We start from the raw sequence: 20635 nt of genomic DNA on the forward strand, positions 1-20635 counted from the left end.
CCCTTGCAACTAGAAGGACAAGTGGAGTGGCAGGCCCAGGTGCGAGATACATCTCCTTGTGACAAGGGAGGCCCCTTTGAAGTGCATCACCGAGGCCTTAGGCAGGTAAACAGTAACTTTTCCAACGTGTCTTTCCTGTAACAGTTGGACAAAAATGTGACTTTACCATTAAATTGTAGTTTGTTTAACTATTAAAAAGAGTCCTTGAATTATTTTGCTAGTTGTTACAAACTTGAAATTAGCATTATAAGGTGTTTTAATGTAATCCAGCACTTCCCTATGGAAGCAGCCAGCCTCGCTACAGTGAAAATAGCTTTTATGTTTTTTCACTGGAAGAACATGCAGAATATTAAACTTCTACATATCCTGCTTTTAAATAGCTGGCATCCTGCCCAATGGACAAAAGGGCCTACATTAAGGGTGACGTATTCATATTTAAAAGGAAGGTTTGGGCCTGTCAAAGGGGTTTATTTTGAAAGGTTGAATTGTCAGGTTAAAACTGCACAGCCAGGCTACAGTGGTAGCTATGGAAACATGCTTTACTCCATCACTGCAGTGGTTGACACAATGAGTGCCGCAGCGCACGGGTGACATTCAACTTACAGGCCCTGGGTACACTTTGGGTACTATATGCTAGGGACTTATAGCTATGTTAAAAATGCCAATCAGGAGTATATGAATTTTGCCATGTTGAAAAGAGGAGCACAAGCATGTTACCACTGGTTAGCAGGGGTAAAGTGTGCAGAGTTGCATAGCCAGCAAGAATAGGGTTCAGTAATAAGGCCAATAAATCCGGGTGACGCTGAAGAGAGAGCAAATTTCCAACACCCACCCCAGACCTCGTTCCTGCACACTTACCTCATCCAGGTAACATGCAGCTCGGATGCTGTCTCATTGGTTTCTAGCGTTAAGAAGAAGGGGTCCCAGTAAAGAGGACGTATGAATAGAGAGAATTTGGACAAAGAAAATACAAATAAGTGCATCTATAATGTTTTAATCACATTATAGGGAAAAAGTTATCAAAACCAAATGTACATTACACAGTTGTATTAGTGCCCCTGGGGCTAGGGGGAACGTGCAGTCGTGAGGGTAGTGTGAGGGGAAATCGTGACAATAAAAACACGTATTATTCAGACATTTATCATAAGTTCAATGTCAAATGGACAGCATATAGATACTGAATCAGCTTGAAAGTTCAAAGTACACATGCCCCAAAGTCCCTATTGTGCAAAATTGGGGTAGGAGGAGGCTGTGTAGGAGCTGAGAAAGTCGACGTTTCGACCCTGGGGAAGCAGGAAGCGTTCAAATCCTTGCAGGTGGGTCTTCATCAGGACGGGAAGAGGGTGACGGGGCAGGCAATCTGAATTTGGGTAAATATTGAGGATCAGTAAATTATTTGCGGAGCTGGGTACTTAATAAGTTACGCAAGGGTATACATGTTAAACAGACTAACCTGATATAATCAGTGTTGCTGGGTTAAATTAATTAGTTGAGGTCGGTATGAGCATTCAATCCTAAGTAAAGAAAATAAAATTAAGTGCCCATTAGCAGTATGAAGGGTATGTTCATATCAAGGGCTGGTGGAGAGAAATTATCTCTGAACTTACTTGTGAAAATAAAGTACATATCCCACATGGGTAATGGAAAACGAAACGATCCGGGTGCTGGGCTGGGGGACCACTCCAATTATCTGAGTAAAGGAGGACATATATCAGAATGGAAAGTGGGCCATTATTAAAATCACTCAAGGTCAGATATAAATGATGGTAGAGATCGGTAACGCTTACCGATTAGCAGGAAATCAATCCCGTGTCCCCGTAGAAGGAAAGGATTAGTCAGAATCCGTGACCTGTTACAAAGGAAACATGGGGGATCATCAGTTGTTGGGCCCATGACGGGGCGCGCAAACATAGATCAGGGTTAATCTCGGGAGCCATGTGGGGAGAAAGGCTTACCGGTCTGTGGCGGCTTGGTTGGAGCGCAGCGTCTCTCTCGGCTGTCTCGAGGAGAACGCCGAACTTCCGGGTGTCTTGGTTGTCATGGCACCGGGTGGGTCACATGATAGTGGATAGTGTAGAAAGACTAAAGAGTGGGTGGTAGTCATAGTTACCCGATCGAGGGTAAGAATGCATCGGTATCTCAAAATCGAAATCGATTTAACATAAGTAGTGCAGTATTCTCGGATCAATTGTAATTCTTGTTATAGGCACAAAGCGAATGTGGATCATAAAGGACGTTAACGTAAGGATATCGTCCTAGGAATCTGTCCGTGTGGGGATGGACATGCCCTCACTACTCGAAGATAGATTCTATCATCAAATTAGTGCAGATGTACATTGCGCATGGTCATACTTAATCACCCTGTGACCCTGTGACCAGAGGTGTGAGATACTATAATGCAAGAATAATCAGGGGAATATACAATAAGGCATATATCTGAATTAAAAGACATAGTAGCATATGAGTATTAATGCGCTGAGATGTGATCATGAACAGTAGTACTGCGAACCTATCACATGATGGTTAAGGCAGTGTCGATGGTACACAAAATTTCTGTCAGACGGTAGGGGGGAATGGACAGTAATGGTTCATTTCCTGTTACAGTGAATTGTAGCCAACAAGAAGGGGCAATAGTTGTTCTCCATGACGGTATGTAAAAAACAAATCTCCATAAACCATATGCATCAGAATTCAGAGCCATATATATGTACAAAACTGCGTACCTATCACATGATGGTAAGGCAGTATCAGTTCGTAAGTGGTTATGCATTACCAAGAATACCCTAGACTGGTCAAATTGAAAGTTTGAAAATACGAAATTTAGGGTAAGGTAGCAAGCTGAGAGAAAGAGCTGTCATGTTCATTTAGACCACATTGGATAGAGTTGAAAAAGAACATCCATTTGAGTTCTCTGATGTTCAATATAGTTGTGATGTCACCTCCTCTGGGGCCCAGGAAGGCTTTTTCAATCACAATCCATTTCAAGCTTTCCGGAGGGTGTGAAGCTGATCTGAAGTGGTCTACAAGAGGAGCCCCTACCACTTCACATCTTATTCTGCTCATGTGTTGTAAGATGCGCTGTTTGATTTTCTGTTGAGTTTGGCCGATGTAAATGAGGTTACACGGACAGGTGATGGTGATTGAAAAAGCCTCCCTGGGCCCCAGAGGAGGTGACATTACAACTATATTGAACATCAGAGAACTCAAATGGATGTTCTTTTTCAACTCTATCCAATGTGGTCTAAATGAACATGACAGCTCTTTCTCTCAGCTTGCTACCTTACCCTAAATTTCGTATTTTCAAACTTTCAATTTGACCTGTCTAGGGTATTCTTGGTAATGCATAACCACTTACGAACTGATACTGCCTTACCATCATGTGATAGGTACACAGTTTTGTACATATATATGGCTCTGAATTCTGATGCATATGGTTTATGGAGATTTGTTTTTTACATACCGTCATGGAGAACAACTATTGCCCCTTCTTGTTGGCTACAATTCACTGTAACAGGAAATGAACCATTACTGTCCATTCCCCCCCTACCGTCTGACAGAAATTTTGTGTACCATCGACACTGCCTTAACCATCATGTGATAGGTTCGCAGTACTACTGTTCATGATCACATCTCAGCGCATTAATACTCATATGCTGCTATGTCTTTTAATTCAGATATATGCCTTATTGTATATTCCCCTGATTATTCTTGCATTATAGTATCTCACACCTCTGGTCACAGGGTCACAGGGTGATTAAGTATGACCATGCGCAATGTACATCTGCACTAATTTGATGATAGAATCTATCTTCGAGTAGTGAGGGCATGTCCATCCCCACACGGACAGATTCCTAGGACTATATCCTTACGTTAACGTCCTTTATGATCCACATTCCCTTTGTGCCTATAACAAGAATTACAATTGATCCGAGTATACTGCACTACTTATGTTAAATCGATTTCGATTTTGAGATACTGATGCATTCTTACCCTCGATCGGGTAACTATGACTACCACCCACTCTTTAGTCTTTCTACACTATCCACTATCATGTGACCCACCCGGTGCCATGACAACCAAGACACCCGGAAGTTCGGCGTTCTCCTCGAGACAGCCGAGAGAGACGCTGCGCTCCAACCAAGCCGCCACAGACCGGTAAGCCTTTCTCCCCACATGGCTCCCGAGATTAACCCTGATCTATGTTTGCGCGCCCCGTCATGGGCCCAACAACTGATGATCCCCCATGTTTCCTTTGTAACAGGTCACGGATTCTGACTAATCCTTTCCTTCTACGGGGACACGGGATTGATTTCCTGCTAATCGGTAAGCGTTACCGATCTCTACCATCATTTATATCTGACCTTGAGTGACTTTAATAATGGCCCACTTTCCATTCTGATATATGTCCTCCTTTACTCAGATAATTGGAGTGGTCCCCCAGCCCAGCACCGGATCGTTTCGTTTTCCATTACCCATGTGGGATATGTACTTTATTTTCACAAGTAAGTTCAGAGATAATTTCTCTCCACCAGCCCTTGATATGAACATACCCTTCATACTGCTAATGGGCACTTAATTTTATTTTCTTTACTTAGGATTGAATGCTCATACCGACCTCAACTAATTAATTTAACCCAGCAACACTGATTATATCAGGTTAGTCTGTTTAACATGTATACCCTTGCGTAACTTATTAAGTACCCAGCTCCGCAAATAATTTACTGATCCTCAATATTTACCCAAATTCAGATTGCCTGCCCCGTCACCCTCTTCCCGTCCTGATGAAGGCCCACCTGCAAGGATTTTAACGCTTCCTGCTTCCCCAGGGTCGAAACGTCGACTTTCTCAGCTCCTACACAGCCTCCTCCTACCCCAATTTTGCACAATATGGACTTTGGGGCATGTGTACTTTGAACTTTCAAGCTGATTCAGTATCTATATGCTGTCCATTTGACATTGAACTTATGATAAATGTCTGAATAATACGTGTTTTTATTGCCACGATTTCCCCTCACACTACCCTCACGACTGCACGTTCCCCCTACCCCCAGGGGCACTAATACAACTGTGTAATGTACATTTGGTTTTGATAACTTTTTCCCTATAATGTGATTAAAACATTATAGATGCACTTATTTGTATTTTCTTTGTCCAAATTCTCTCTATTCATACGTCCTCTTTACTGGGACCCCTTCTTCTTAACGCTAAATACCCAGGTCCCAGTGACTCCTTTGGGTTAACCCTCTCTCTGATACTAGTCTCATTGGTTTCATCAATGCTCAGCGCCAGTCGAGCCTGGCTAGAAGGCTATATAGGTAGGAGTGAGATGCCAATCTCCCACCTGCAGTACAACAATCCTGCTGATCATCTGGCGGTTCTGGGCTATATGCAAAGACTGAAGACACCCTTTAACCCATAGAGTATATTGCGAGGAACAGTTTGGCACTTGTTACCTGTTTTTTTGGAGGATTAAGATGCCAGGCCATTCCCGGCCTCTCTCACAAGGGCAGCCATGACAAATTAGAGCCAGAGCAAGCTGTGTGTCATTTCCGGCTGCCTTAATGGACACAGCAGAGCAGGGGCAGGAAGAATAAGTGTGACTCTATGTGACCAGAAATACCTTCTCCAGTCCTGGGCTTTTCTGGGATGTCTTGTTTTATTTCTGTGTGTTTGTCCAGTTCAATGGGAATATCTCCCAGAATGCACTGCTTTGTTAAATGACAGGGCATGATTTGAAACAGACTGTCACGGGGCATGGAATCATTTAACAAGTGCTGGCATGGCACTCCCACCAGAGCCCTGTAACCCATTTAAGGAATGACAGCTACCGGAGCCTTCCATTCCCCACCACATTATCCGTTGATGCACTCACTCCTTCATTTACCCGTTCACTCACTCGCCTCTCTACCATCCATCCATCCTTACACCTATCGGGCCCTCTATTAATGCACTGAGTCACTCAGTGCACGTGGTGCCCATTGATCCATCTATACCAGTAGTTCCCAAACTTTTTTGACCCATGGCTCCCTTGACCTAATTGGCAGTTGGCCGTGGCTCCCCACCATTTTTTCACTGGTAGCCGGGTGGGGGAGATGTAAGCCCAACCTCGGGAGTACTTCCTGTTGTCTTCCTTAATTTAATTGGGATGCAATCAAGGTATTATAATCATATTTCTAACAAAATAAAAAGATAACATTTGTTTGATAAAAACTTGTTAAGTGAGAAACGATACAATGAGGAAGACGAAAGCAGACGTAGCAGACAATAGGAAAGAGTATATCATATCTCTTCATGTAAGTTTCTTTGCAGAGACGAAAGTAAGAAATATACTTACAGTCCACAATACATCAGTTCATACTTTAAACCTGCCACGCGCGAGCAAGAAGATCGTTTTGTGAAAGTGTTTCAATTTTAGCTTCTTCATCACAAAAATCAATTTTGTAAATGTTGAAAGGCACCTTTTTTCTAGTGAGGGTTAGGGAAGTTGCAAAATAGGTAAGAGATTAATTTGGCTTGGGGGACCAAAATTTGAGAAACATCTTTTTATTAGCATTGAAACAAAAGGTCTTAATTTTGACCTTGGAACCTGCAGTCCTGGGTCCTAGTCCCATTTCTGTGATGTCACCAAAATCAATTGATTGCAGGCAAAATATTTTATTTATTAGTAAATGGAACTGCTAAAATGTGCTTATGAAAAAATCATGTAAGCTAATTACTTGCAGCTGGTGTGCAGTCTAGTAATAGTTGTTTAATAATGGCGATTTTATGTTCATGGTTCATCGTAAGACACTCCAACAGTGCTTCTTCTGGACAGGCACATGACATATATGCATCCTGTTGAACACTGATCAAACTGCACCTTTGCTCATGAAGAAAAAACAGAGTAAACCGCCTCCCCTATTTGTGGCACACAGGTTAATTCATGAACGTTGTGCTATAAGACATAAGTACATGCAAACATTTATTTCATACGATGTAACTGATTACGTGTCATATCATAAACTCATGCCCATAGTACAAGTATCAACCATAGCAAGGCACAATACTAAATGGAGTGAGATTTGTCACGGCCCTTGGTCATAATTAGCTTTCACTACAAGCCCTTACTTACCGATGGGGGGCTTGGGGGGGGGGCAGCCGACCGCAGGGAGGTCCCCTCCCCCCGGGCTGATGGGGAGGGGCCAGTGGGGGGCGGTGCCTGTGGACCGCCAGCCTTGGGCTTCTTTTGGGCTCCCTTGGTTCCTACTGAGGGAGCCCAGGTATATATTCCCCTGACTCCTCCTCCCGGCCACCATTTTAGGCTGAATGACCTGGTGGCCGGGAGCTCATTAGTTTAATTGGAAAAATTTTGTTGGTTTGTTGTTCTCTTCGTCATGTCAGGAGAAGACTACCGTGTTCTGGAGGCTATCCGTCTCCTTAGTGAAGCTGGGCGTTTGGACCTGGTGTTGGGGGATGTGCCTGGGACTTCGCGTCCTCGGCGGCAGGCCTCAGCACGTGTGGCGGCGGCGGTCGCGGCTTGTGAGTCGCCTAAGAGGTCTCGCTGGGAGGCGGTAAGTGAAAGGGGCCACCCACGCTCTAGGAGAGTAGTCCCTGAAACTGGGGCTCATTCTGAGGGAGGAACGGTTTTCCGCGCGAGGCGGGTTTGGAAGAGGGAGGGGCGTCGGCTCCTCTGGTAACTGAAGGGTTGCCGGTGCGGTCGCTTTCGGTCCCCGCTGCAAGGGGCAAGCGGGCCGGTAAGCGTGGAGGCAGGAAGCGCTCTGCTTCTGCCTCCGTTTTTCCTGACGCGGAGCCGTTGGGCGACGGGCCGGCAGTTGGCGCGCATGCGCACGTCGAAATTCTCGCGCCTCGTGCTGAAGGTGATGGCGGGTTGCCGGCTCCTGGGCCGGATAGCCAGTTTGTTGATTTGACTGGTTTTGGGGCTCAGAGAGTTGTTGAACATGTGATACAATTGGATTCGGGTGCTGGGGCTGGTGGGGATCGTGTTTCGACGCCGGCCCGTGCTCCCGGAGATATTGTGCCTGTCAGTAGTGTTTCTTGTGGTGTGGTGCAGTCAGGGCCTTTGATGTCTGGGTCTGCTTTTGTTCCTTATAGCCCCCTGTTGTTTTCCCCCCTGCCTCAACTCGGGGGGAGGTGCTGTCGGTACTGAGTGGCTCGGTGGGGGAAGGGGAGTGGGCGCAGATGGAGAGGAGGGCAGTTTCACAGGGGCAGGAGGCTGGTCGTGGTCAGTTGAGTGCGCAGCGGGATGTATCTGGGTCAGTTGGAGGGTTCGTTGAGCCTTCGGTGGGTGGTACTGTTCTTTCTTCCCTACAAGAGAGTGGTAGTAGGCAGGTGGGTGCCAGGTCTTGGGAAGGCCTGGATGTTTTCCCTTCTTGGGTTGTGGGGATTCGTGATGCGGCCAGGGCTCCTCCTATTAAGGGGACTGATATGTTGAGTGGTTTTGGGGGTACTTTGAGTTTTCCGGGTTTGCCTGTGGGGGGCAGATCTTTTGGGAGAATGGAGCAGCCTCGGTCTGATACTCAGCGGGAGGGACATGGTGGGCTGGTGTCGGGTCCTGCGTCTAAGATTGTTCAGGAGCTGTTGGACTGGAGTAGTGGTGGAGAAGACGTGGAGCCCTCCGTTTCTCGCCCGGGGTTGCCTGTTCGGTCTGAGGAGACTGTTTCTCGGGAACCTGGTCAGTTACAGTTTCAGGATTCTAGGTTTTGTGTGGCTACTGGTGTTGATAGGTTTGGTCGTTCTGGTAGTAAGGGTCCCGGCACATCAGTTCAGCCTTTTTCTTCACAGTTTGGAGAACGTCGTGGAGCGGCAGACTTGGTAGGGTGGAGCGCGGCCCAGTTACACCGAGGAGAAGGGAGAGTGGAGCCTGGCGCGGCATACCCCGTACCGGCGAGGGATCCCGGCGCGGTCAACGTAGGCAGGTCCGGCGCGACCTCGTTGGCCCCAACGTCTTCTTTTCAAGATCTCGGCGCGGTCAGCAGAAGCAGGGCAGGCGCGTCCTCGCTGGCCCCAACTTCTCTTTCTACAGGTATCGGCGGGGTTGGCAGAAGCAGGCCCGGCGCGTCCTCGCTGGCCCCATTGTCAGGCTCTCTGGATATCGGCGGGGTTGGCAGAAGCAGGGCTGGCGCGTCCTCGCTGGCCCCAAATGTTTCTTCTCATCAAAAAAGGGATTCATCGTTGGATAAGGTGTACAAAACTGGTCAACGTTCGGGGGAGTACAGACGGGTCCAGTCGGCTCCCCCGCCTCAGGTGTCAGTACGGGCTGGTAAGGCCCAGGTTGGTTTCAAAAGTCCGTCAGTGGTATTGGCCCCTCCTAGGTTGGAGGAATCCCTTGTTTTGGATTATGATGAGGAAAGCCCTGAGGAGGGCGAGTTACGTGCTGAGGGTGCACGGGGGGGGGGGGGCTCTTTCACGCTTCTGATGATGTTTTACAGGCACCGGTGGTGGTGCGTCCGAAAGCTACAGTTTCCAGACCTACTCGAGAGAGCGGCCCCGCAGTGAGGGTTCCTCGGACGGGTGATGATGTTGAGCATCTGGCATGGAGAGTGAGGCCGGCCCAGCTTCCTTTATTGAATCCAGGTGAGCTTGAGGGGCCGCGGGACAAACCATTGATGGTATCTGTGGGAACTGGGGGTGAGCCTCCTTTGGAGGGTATGGACCTTAAGCTCCACAAAGGTCGTTATGTTAAAGATCAGGGAGTGGGTACAAGTGATGGGGGTGCGGGTTCCAAGGTGGATTCTGGCACTTTAACTGAACCCATGGAGGTAGGTAAAGATCCCCCACACAGTAAGGAGCTTAAAATAAAGAAGTTGCCTTACATGGGCGTCACGAAACCTTTGGGCGCTCATTTAATGTTATCTACTAAGGAAAGGATTTGGAAAGGGGAATATGTTGAATTACTGAAGCTTTTACATAGGGAAGTTAGGTCCAAGGAGGGCTCTAAGGAGGAGGAGTACGAGTTGGCCAAGCGCCCCAAGGTACCTTTGACCATTGAAAATTGGACAGCGGCTTTTCTTATATATGCTAGTGTATATTGTGAGAAATTCCCGGAGCTCTGTGTGGCAATTTTTAAGTATATGGATGTGATCAGGAAGGCACAGATTACTGGCAGTGGTTATGCTTGGTCTCAGTATGATGAGGAATTCCGAGCCCGGATGGCTTGGGATTCTGAAGCAAAATGGGGGGAGTTGGATAATGATTTGTGGCAACACACTATGGGGGCATCTGCTGGTGGAAAGACGATTTTTACAGCCAGCGGATATCCATTACCTTATCGGCCCTTTCAGGGTAAGCCCACTCGGGGAGGGGTGGGTGCAGCAGCGTCAGTCCAATATGCCAATGGGACCTGTTGGGATTTTAACAGAGGTTATTGCCCCAGGGAGTATTGTAAGTTCAGGCATGAGTGCTCCCAATGTGGTAGAACGCACCCTCTGGCAAGGTGTTGGGGGCCCCGTGTTACAGGGGGCAGACAATGGTCACAGCAGCCGGCAAATTCCCCAGGTCCTGCACAGCAACCTCAGCCTAACAGGGGGGGGAAGAACACTTCTGGGGCTGGGCCCAAAGGCTCGTACGCCAGTTAATCATTTTCACTTGGCGGTGGCTTGAAGAGGTTATGGAAATGCTGAGGCTGGTAAGTTATTGTTGGATGGTTTTCAAGAAGGTTTTCGTCTGGGTTATACTGGGCCGCGGTTGCGGCGGTGGTCCAAGAATCTGTTGTCAGCCAATGAACATCCCACTGTGGTACAAGACAAATTGGATAAGGAAGTGCGTGAAGGGAGAATGGCGGGTCCCTTTGATGATTGGCCCTTGGAAAATCTTATTGTTTCCCCAATTGGTGTGGTTCCTAAGAAAGAGCCTGGGCAGTTTCGGTTGATTCAACATTTGTCATGGCCGGAGGGCTCGTCAGTTAACGATTTCATTGATGGCGAAGCTGCTTCAGTATCTTATTCTTCAGTGGATGTGGCCATGGCCCTGGTTGTATCTGCCGGCACTGGTGCGGCGATGGCTAAATGTGATATCAAATCGGCATTTCGTTTGTTGCCAGTACATCCTGGGGATTGGGATCTGTTGGGGATTCAATTCCAGGGGAAGTGGTATGTTGATAAGGCCTTGCCAATGGGTTGTTCCATCTCCTGTGCATTATTTGAGACTTTCAGCACCTTTCTCCAATGGTTTTTCACCAACACTTCAGGACACCAGCTTGTGACCCACTACCTGGATGATTTCTTTTTTGTGGGCGCTCCCAATTCCTCAGCTTGCCAGACTGCTTTGCGAACCTTCCAAACCCTGATGGATTTCTTAGGTGTGCCGTTGGCACCGGAAAAGTCAATGGGCCCCTGCGCGACCATGTCTTTTTTAGGTATCGAGATTGACTCGAATGTCATGGAGGCACGTTTACCAGTGGATAAAAAGACAAAAATGTTGGACCTATTACATGCTATGTTGAACAAGACAAAAGTGACAGTGAAGGAAGTTCAAGTGCTGCTAGGCCATCTTAATTTTGCTTGCAGGGTGGTCAGGGCTGGTAGAACGTTTTGCAGGCGTCTGGGTAGAGCGCTATCTGGTCAGTTTTTACCTCACCATCACGTCCGATTGTCAGCAGGTGTTAAGGAGGATCTGCGGATGTGGGTGGCCTTTTTACACTCGTTCAATGGCATTCCTTTGTACAGAGAAGAAGATTGGGTTTGGGATGTCCAAATTTTTTCAGATGCTGCAGGCGGTGATGGTTTCGGTCTTTACTGGCAAGGCAGATGGTGCGCTGAACAGTGGCCTGCTGCATGGAAGAACGGAGGCAGGAGTATTGCGTTCCTTGAGTTATTCCCTGTGGTGGTTGCTTTGACTTTGTGGGGCCATGAGTTTGCTCACAAGAAAGTGCTGTTTCGAATTGATAATAAAGCTGTGGTGGACATTATCAATCGGCAGTCGGCCAGGGATGCTCAAATTTTGAAGCTCTTGAGGGTCTTTGTGTTGGGGTGCTTGACGTATGACATCAGTTTTAAGGCCTTGCACATTCCTGGGGTGGACAATGACATTGCGGATGCTTTGTCTCGTTCACAGTGGGAGAGATTCCATGGGTTAGCCTCGGAGGCGGACCGGATGCCGACCCCCATGCCAGATCACCTGTGGACTGTAGGCGAGACAGGGTTTTGCAGTTGGTGGTAGGTTCGCTGGCTGTTTCCACTAGGGCAGCGTATGATTTAGCCTGGAAGGAGTTTCTGGAATCTGGGGCCGGCTGGCGCGCTCCGGGTTGGAGGCGATGTGAGGATGTGGTACAGTTCATTCTGCTCTTGATGGACAGGGGTCTGACACGTGTGACAATTGCTGGGAAATTGGCTGGTATAGCGTTCATGGGCAAGTTACTGTGGGGCTATTCTCCTTCAGCGGGGGAGGTGGGTAAGCGCATGTTGGAAGGTTGGTCTAGGGAGAGGGGTCGGGAGCAGTTGGTTCGCCAACCTTTGTCTTGGCAGACTTTAGCACGAGTTTTACAGGTTTTGCCCTCAGTTTGTTTTGACGAGTTTGAGGTTTGTCTTTTTTCCACTCTCATGGTTTGGATGTTTTTTGGTGCTTTCAGGGTTTCCGAGCTGTTAGGATCTAAAGTTGGTCTTGGGGTGGGGTGGGGCAATGTCCGTCTTTTAGAGTCAGGATTGCACATTTGGTTGGCTTGCGCGAAAACGGATCAACATAGCAGAGGGAGGGGCATTTGGCTGGAGGCATCTTCCCCTCTTGAGACGTGTCCTTTGAGGTGGGCTAGGCGTTTGAGGGAATGTTCGGGGGCCGCCATTAAGGGCCCTGTGTTTCATCATCGGGATTGTTCCAGGGTGACTGAGTATCAGCTGCGCATGGTGCTGCGTAAAGCGCTGCGTTTCATTGGCCTGGATGAACAACAGTATGGTACACATTCTTTCAGGATTGGGGCAGCCACGGAAGCTCACAATAGGGGTTGGTCGCAGCAAGACATTATGTCTCTAGGGCGTTGGTCCTCCAACCAGAGCCGGTCCTAGGCCTTCTGAGGCCGTCTGAGGCCCCGGGGGAAAGGGAAGATGTGAGGCCCCTCTAAGTGCCTTACTGCTTGCGCGAGTGCGCTTTTCCCTACTCTGCGGGGTCGGCAGGGGGCCCCCTGAGCGCGAGGCCCTGGGCAGCTGCCCATACCGCCCATGCCTAGGACCGGCCCTGCCTCCAACTGTTTTAGGCGCTATGTGCGGAATGATCCTGTTTCGGCGCCTGCGGATGCTAATTTTTCTTGAATTTGATGCTGCTTTTCTTTTTCAGGTTCGGTGGCTGGCCCCCGATCATCTGTCATGTCAATTTGGATTGTGGGACATTCCTTCATTAGAGGTGCGGAAGCTCAAGCTATACAGAGTTATTTTGGCCCCACACTTGGTTTTAATTCTCGACTGTTTAATGTTGTGTGGAATGGGAAAGGGGGTATGATTTGGAGGGAGCTCATTCCGGCCTTGAATTCCTGGTTGGTGGGGGGTATTTGTCCAGACGTATTGCTTTTGCACCTCGGGGAAAACGATCTTTGTGGGGTGAAGGGGGTGGTTCTCTTGAGAACTATGAAGAAGGATCTTTCCCTCATTCGTCAACAGTGGTCGGGTTGCCATGTTTTATGGACAGAATTGGTCCCCAGAAGAATTTGGAGGGGTGCGCTTAAGCCTAGGGCAGTTGATAAGGCGCGTAGGAAGTTGAACTTGGAAGTTTCCCGTTTTTGTAGAGATCTGGGTTTTGGGCGGGTGTCCCATAAGGACATCCGTTATGACACTCTTGAGTTTTTTCGCGGCGATGGTGTTCATCTGTCTCGTATCGGGATGGATTTGTATTTGTTGGAATTGCGAGAGGTGCTCTCCAGGTGTTTGAAGATTCAGAATTTCCTGGGTTGAGGTCTTTTGGGTACTTTTGTTGGTCAGTTTTGGGGGGCAGAAAGAGAGGAGGGTAATTCCTTCCCCCCCTCTTTTCTGGGTGGCGGAAATTGGGGGTTCTTCGTCAGCAGGGACAGGAAGGTTGTTGGGATTTTGGTAAAATTGGGTTATGGCTGGAAAAGTTTAAATAGTTGTTTCGTGGGGTGGTTACACGGTTTTGGGTAACGTAAGTTGTTGGTGGGCAATTTTTGAAATGTGATGTCATGCTTTTGCTTTGGGGTGATGTTTAAATGATTATGCAGGTTTTTGTATTGTTTGAATTGTAATTATGTTGTGCTGGGTGGGGGCGGGGACTGTGACGTATTAGGGGCGGGCCTGACGTTTGGGGTTGTAAGGTAATATTTTAATTAGTGAGGTCTAGTTTTGTGAGGCGTTTGCCAGGGTTGTATTATTGTGAATATGCACCTGTTTCAATAAAAGCGGCCTTTTGCACACTCTCAATTTGGTCTGGTGTCTGCTCACCCCCCCTCACCCCTCCCTCCCAATTCCCTGGGAAGAGGGTCCCACGAGGCGAGGCACTGGCACTGCACAACACTGCGGGCAGGAACAACGAGACTGAAACGCTCTGAGCTGCGTGGGCAGAGTAATGTGAAGACTACCATCTAAACGCATGTTCAATTGTTCATACAGACGCACGTACAGCAGTGCGCTCTTCGGCCAAAACATTTTTAAGGTGGCATTTCAAACCCTGACCTGCAAGTTTCTGAGGCTCCAATTTCTTCATTGTGCGTGGTGGCGCGGCGCCATGGATTCTAATCACGGCGCACCGGGGTGCCGCGGCGCACAGTTTGGGAAGCACTGATCTATACACACATTCATTCATTCATCCACCAGAGGCGCTCAATCATTCATCCAAACATTGACTTTTTCACGCTTTTACCACTCACTTGCTAATCATGTTGTCAGGGAAGGAGAAAGACTTGTTTCCCAAAGACATTCTATGTCAGTGCTCGTTTTTTCTCTCACTTTCACTGAAATCATAATAACACCAATCGCCTCGAGTGCAATGAGGCTTTCCGCACAGACCTTACCACTGCTGCTAGATAGGTACCAGGGGTCTGAGGCTGCATTCCTAGGAGGTGAGGGAGTTTGTATTCATGAGTGAAGCTCGAGGACTTCCGGGTCTGATGATGATGTCACGCCTCGGGTTGGGGACCGCGAGATGTCACAGCGACTGGGGATCAGAGGCTAGAAGGGAAGTCATGCCTGGAGGCTTTGGACTGAGGGGGTTTCGGGAGGTCCATCCCTGGGGAGGGGCAGGAATCAATGTATTAATGTGCGGGGACGGGCAGTGGGACGGGAAGTGCTTCTACTTGTCAATGAGTGGAATGGCTTTTTTAATCCCGTTACATTTCTGTACAACGGATTTGAAACAGTAGAAAGTGTAAATTGTAAATATTCTTCGAGCAATTCATAAAATTTAAATAGGTAATTTCTCCGCAGGAAGGAGTGGATTAATGGACAGTACTCGAGAGGAGGAGCAGGGCAGACGGGGAGATGTTGTTGTTGCAGTTTTTTATAGCGCTAAATCAACCCGAAGGCATCATAGCGCTACACTTAAGCACCAGTTACATGACAGAGAAACACATTCACTATTAAGCACGGGGAGAGTTGACCAAAACCACAGGACGTTTGAGCCTCCTGCCAGACCCGAACCTCAAGGTCGGCCGCTCTAACCGTTATACCCACCCCCCCCCCCCCCCCCCCTCCCCCTTCCCCTCTTGGAGACGGTGATGTGGCCTAGTAAAAATCATTTAATTTGTACAATGAAGGAGCGCTGTTTGAGCAAGTGATGAGAATGCGGCCTATGATAAAAAGTTTCATTTATTTTAAATGAAGACTTAGAAAACCCTGCATTTTATATTGATTAGAAAGGCGCGTGCCATCCCATCGGCACCGGAAGCAGAATCCTGTGAATGGAACGTTTATGATGTAACTTCACTGTGATGTCACCAGGCCCAGGGCAAATGCAGGGCAGGGGTGGGGGCGTCTTCCCAGTAAAGTGGAAAGAAGAGACCACTGTTGAGGAAGGGTGTCGGGTAGGGGGGGGGGATCTTCTTTCGGGTTCATCGCAGGAGCTTTTGTATTTAAATAGTTTGATTTACTTAACAAATCCCGTAATACCCGTGCCTTGCCAGCTCCCCCGTTAATCTTAAAACACATGGCATCACCCACACAGCAGTGATGTAGGATGACACGCTGAAAAGCCTCCACTGTGACGTGTTCTTGGTATGAGAGGCTGGTAACCAGGCAGCTGCAGCATTGCACTCGGGGACATCGGACGGAGAGGACCGCTGCTGGCGGCTGGAGCTCGGGCAGGGAGAGGGCGAAGCTGCAGGGGCTGAGCAGGCTCCGAAAACGGAGAGGGGCAGAGAGAGAGAGGGGTAGGACGGAATAAGGAGACAAGGTGAGTGAATAAACCAAACTGAAAGCTGAACTTGAAATCAAACTGAAAACTAACTTGAAACTGACTTGAAACTGACTTGAAATTCGAATACCCTTTCCCCTGAAAACCAAGCTGAACTTGAAACTGAATTGAAACTGACTTGAAATTCTAATACCCTTTCCCCTGAAAACCAAACTGAACTTGAAACTGACTTGAAATTCTAATACCCTTTCCCCTGAAAACCAAACTGAACTTGAAACCAAACTTGAAACTGACTTGAAATTCCAATTCCCTTTCCCCTTTTCATCTTCTCTTTTTCCGTCCATTTCATTTAATTTCGTTTCCTTTTCTTTTCTTCTTTTCTCTTTTCCTTTCTCTCATTTCCATTACCTTCCTCCCCCCACACCACCCCTCTCTCTTTCTCTCCTCCTCTTCCTTTCTTTTCTGCGCTTTCCCTCCTGGCCTTCCTTTCCCTCCTGCCATTCCCTGCCCTCCTGTCCTTTCCTGCCCTCCTGCAGTTCCTTGCCCTCCTGTCCTTCCTTTCCCTCGTGCCCTGCCCTGCATTTCCCTTCTGCTCTGCTTTCCTGGCCTACCCTGTACTCCTGGAGCCCTGACCCCTGTTTTACCTTCCTCCCTTGCCGCTTGCCCTGACCTCCTGCCCTGCCCCCAGCCCCTCGACCTCCTGCCTTGCCCCTCTGCCCTACCACCCATACTGCCCTCCTACCCTGCCTTGCCCCCTGCCCTGCTCTGCCCTCCTCCCCTGCCCTGCTTCCTTGCACTCTGCCCTCTTGTTCTCCCACCCTGCTCCACTGCCCCACCCTTCTCCCTACCCCACTGCCCTCCTGCCCATCCCTCTTGCCTTCCTGCCCCCCTGCCCTCCAATCCTGGCCTCCTTCCCTGTTCTGCCTTGCCATCCTGCCCTACTCTGCCCCACCATGCTCTGCCTTCTCACCCTTTCCTTTCCTTTCCTTTCCTTTCCTTTCCTTTCCTTTCCTTTCCTTTCCTTTCCTTTCCTTTCCTTCCTTTCCTTTCCTTTCTTTTCCCTTTCCTTCATTATGCCTCCTCTTGTATACCCCTCCAAACTAACCCAACCCAACCGCTTCTCTGTCTCCTCCTAAACCCCTTCCCTATTTCCTCCTATAGCTGCTCCTGTCTTTTCCTGTAACCCTTCCCTTCCTCCTCATATACCCCTTACATTCCCTTCCTCCTACTTTACCCCTTCCCTTCCTCCTCCCATAGCCTTTCCCTTCCTCCTGCCATACGTTTCCCTTTCTCCTCCTATACCCCTTCCCTCCCTCCTCCCATATACGTTCCCTTTCTCCTCATATACCGCTTCCCTTCCCTGTCTCCTCCTATAACCCTCCTTTCCCTATCTCCTCCTACACCCCTTCCCTTTCCTCCTCTTTCCTGTGTTCCTATGCCCATTCCTTTCCCTGTCCCTCCTATACCCCTCCCCTTGCCTTCCCTGTTTCCTCCTATACCTCTTCCCTGTCTCCTCCTGTACCCTTTCCTTTGCCTTCACTTCCCTGCCACCTCATATACCCCTTATCTTCCATTCCCTGTCTCCTCCTATACCCATGCCCTGTCTCCTCCAATACCCCTTCCCTTCCGCGTCTCCTCCTATACCCCTTCCCTTCCACGTCTCCTCCTATACACCTGCCTTCCCTGTCTCCTCCTCTACCCCTTTCCTTCACTGTCTCCTCCTATACCACTCCCCTGTCCCCTCCTATACCACTTCACTGTCGCCTTTACCCCTTCCCTGTCTCACAGGCCTTCCCTCCCCTTCCTTGTCTCCTCCTATACCCCTCTCCTCTTCTCTTCTCTTTTGTCTTCTCTTCCCGCCCCCTTTCCATTTACCTTTCCTTTCCTTTCCTTTCCTTCCCTTCACAAACACTCAACTTCCCTTCCCTTTACCCTCCGCTCCCATCCCCTTCCCATCTCCCTTTCCTTTCTCTTCCCTTTGCTTTGCCCTTCCCTCCTTTCCTTTGCCCTTTTCCCTTTTTCATATCGCCCTTCCCTTCATTTGCCTTCCCTGCCCTTCCTTTCCCTTTCCTTGTGTCCGCCTATACCCTTCCAACCAACTTTACCTCCTGTTCCTTCTTCCCTTCTCTTCCTTTCCCAGTCTCCTCCTATTACCCTTCAATTCCCTGTCTCCTCCTATACACCTTCCTTATCTCTGTCTATACCCTTTTCCTTCCCTGTCTCATCCTATACCCCACTCTTCCCTTCCCTGTTTCCTCATTCCCCTTCCTTTTTTTCTCCTATACTCCGTCCCTTCCCTGTCTCCTATTCCCCTGCCTTCCCTGTCTCTTCCTCTATCCCTTCCCTCTATCTCTTCCCACACCACTTCCCTGTCTCTACCTATACCCGTCCCTTTCTCCTCTTATACCCCTTCCCTTTTCCCTCCTATACCCCTTCACTTCCCTGTTTCCTCCTATACCCTTTTCTTCCATTCCCTTCCTTCCCTTCCCTGTCTATACCCCTTCCCTTCCCCTTCCCCTTCTCCTCCTATACCCCTTCCCTGTCTCCTCTTATACCCCTTCCCTCCCATGCTTCCTCCTATACCTATTTCCTTCCCTGTCTCCTATGCCTTTCCCCCTTACCTGTTTTGCCTTTCCCCTTCCCTTCTCTTCTCCCTTTACCTTTCCTTCAATGTATCCCTCCACCCCTTCCCTTCCCTCTCCTCTTCCCTTTCCCCACCCCCTTTCCTTTCTCCTTCTCCCTTTGCTTTGCCCTTCCCCCATTTCCCCTTTTCATTTTCCCCTTCCCTGCCCTTCCCTATCCCCGCCTGCACCCTTGCAACCTCCACTTTCCCTCTCTTTCCTTCTTCCTTTCTCTTCCATGTCTCCTCATATAACCCTTCCTTTCCCTGTCTCCTCTCTTTTTCCCCATACTCATAATCTTTTTCCTCCGATACCCCATCCCTTCCCGGTCTCCTTTACCCCTTCCCTGCCTCCTACTATACCCCTCCCCTCTCTTACCTTACCACTATACCCCTTCCCTGCCTCCTCCAATACACCTCCCCTCTCTTACCTGTCTCCTCCTTTATCCCTACCCTTCCCAGTCTCCTCCTATACCCCTTCCCTTCCTTTCCCTGTCTACTCATATACCCCTTCCCTGCGCCTTGCTATACCCCTTCCCTGTCTCCTCCTATACCCTTTCCCATCACTGTCTTCTTCTATACCCCTGCACTTCCCATCTCCTATACCCCTTCGCTTCACTGTCTCCTCCTATACCCCTTCCTTTCCCTGTCTCCTTTTATACCCCTTCCCTTCTTTCCTTCTCCCTTCTTTTCTCTTCCCCTTCTGTTCCCGTTCCCCTCCCCTCTCCTTCCCCTTGCCCCTTCCCCCTTTCCTTTGACCTTTTGCTCTTTTCCTTCCTTTTCTGCTACTCCTTCCTCTTCCCTTTCCTGCCTCCTCTTATACCCCTTCTCTTCCCTTCCCTGTCTCCTCCCATACCCATACCCTTTCCTTCCCTATCTCCTATACCACTTCCCTTTCATATCCTATCTCCTCCTATTCCCCTGCCTTCCCTGTCTCCTCTATTCCTTTCCTTCCCTTCCCTGTCTCCTCCTATACCACTCCCCTGTCTCCACATACACCCTCCCTTTCTCCTACTATACCCCTTCCCTTCCTCCCTTCCTCCCTTCCCTTTCTCCTCCTATACCCCTTTCCTTCCCTGTTTCCTCCTATACCTTCCCTTCCATTCCCTTCCCTTCCCTGTCTATACCCATTCCCTTCTCTGTCTCCCCATTACCCCTTCCCTGTCTCCTCCTATATCCCTTCCCCCGTGCGTATCCCTTCCCTTCCTTTCCCTTCTCTTCTCACTTCCTTTACCTTTCCTTTCCTTTATCCAACCCTCCACTCCACTCCCCCCCCTTCTCCCTTCCCTTTCCCCTCCCTCTTTTCTTTCTCCTTCTCTCTTTGCTCTTTCCCCTTTCCTTTGCCCTTTTCCTCTTTTCATTTTCCACTTCCCTTCCCTTCCCTCCATTTCCCTTCCCTGCCTTTCATTGTCTCTGCCTATACCCTTCCAACCCCCACTTTCCTCCTCTTTCCTTCTTCCATTCTCTTCCCTTCCCTGTTTCCTTCTATACACCTCTCTTTTTCCCCATACCCCTTATCTTTTTACTACTATACCCCATCCCTTACCTGTCTCCTATGCCCCTTCCCTGCCTCCTCCAATGCACCTCCCCTCTCTTACCTATCTCCCCCTGTATCCCTTCCTTTCCCAGTCCCCTCCTATACCCCTTCCCTGTTTTCTCCTATACCCTGTCTGCTCCTATATCCCTTCCCTGCCTCTTCCTATACCCCTTCCCTTCCTTTCTCCTTCTATACCC

The sequence above is a fragment of the Lissotriton vulgaris genome, unplaced genomic scaffold, assembly GCF_964263255.1.
Source record: "Lissotriton vulgaris unplaced genomic scaffold, aLisVul1.2 SCAFFOLD_324, whole genome shotgun sequence".
Classification (NCBI taxonomy): Eukaryota; Metazoa; Chordata; class Amphibia; order Caudata; family Salamandridae; genus Lissotriton; species Lissotriton vulgaris.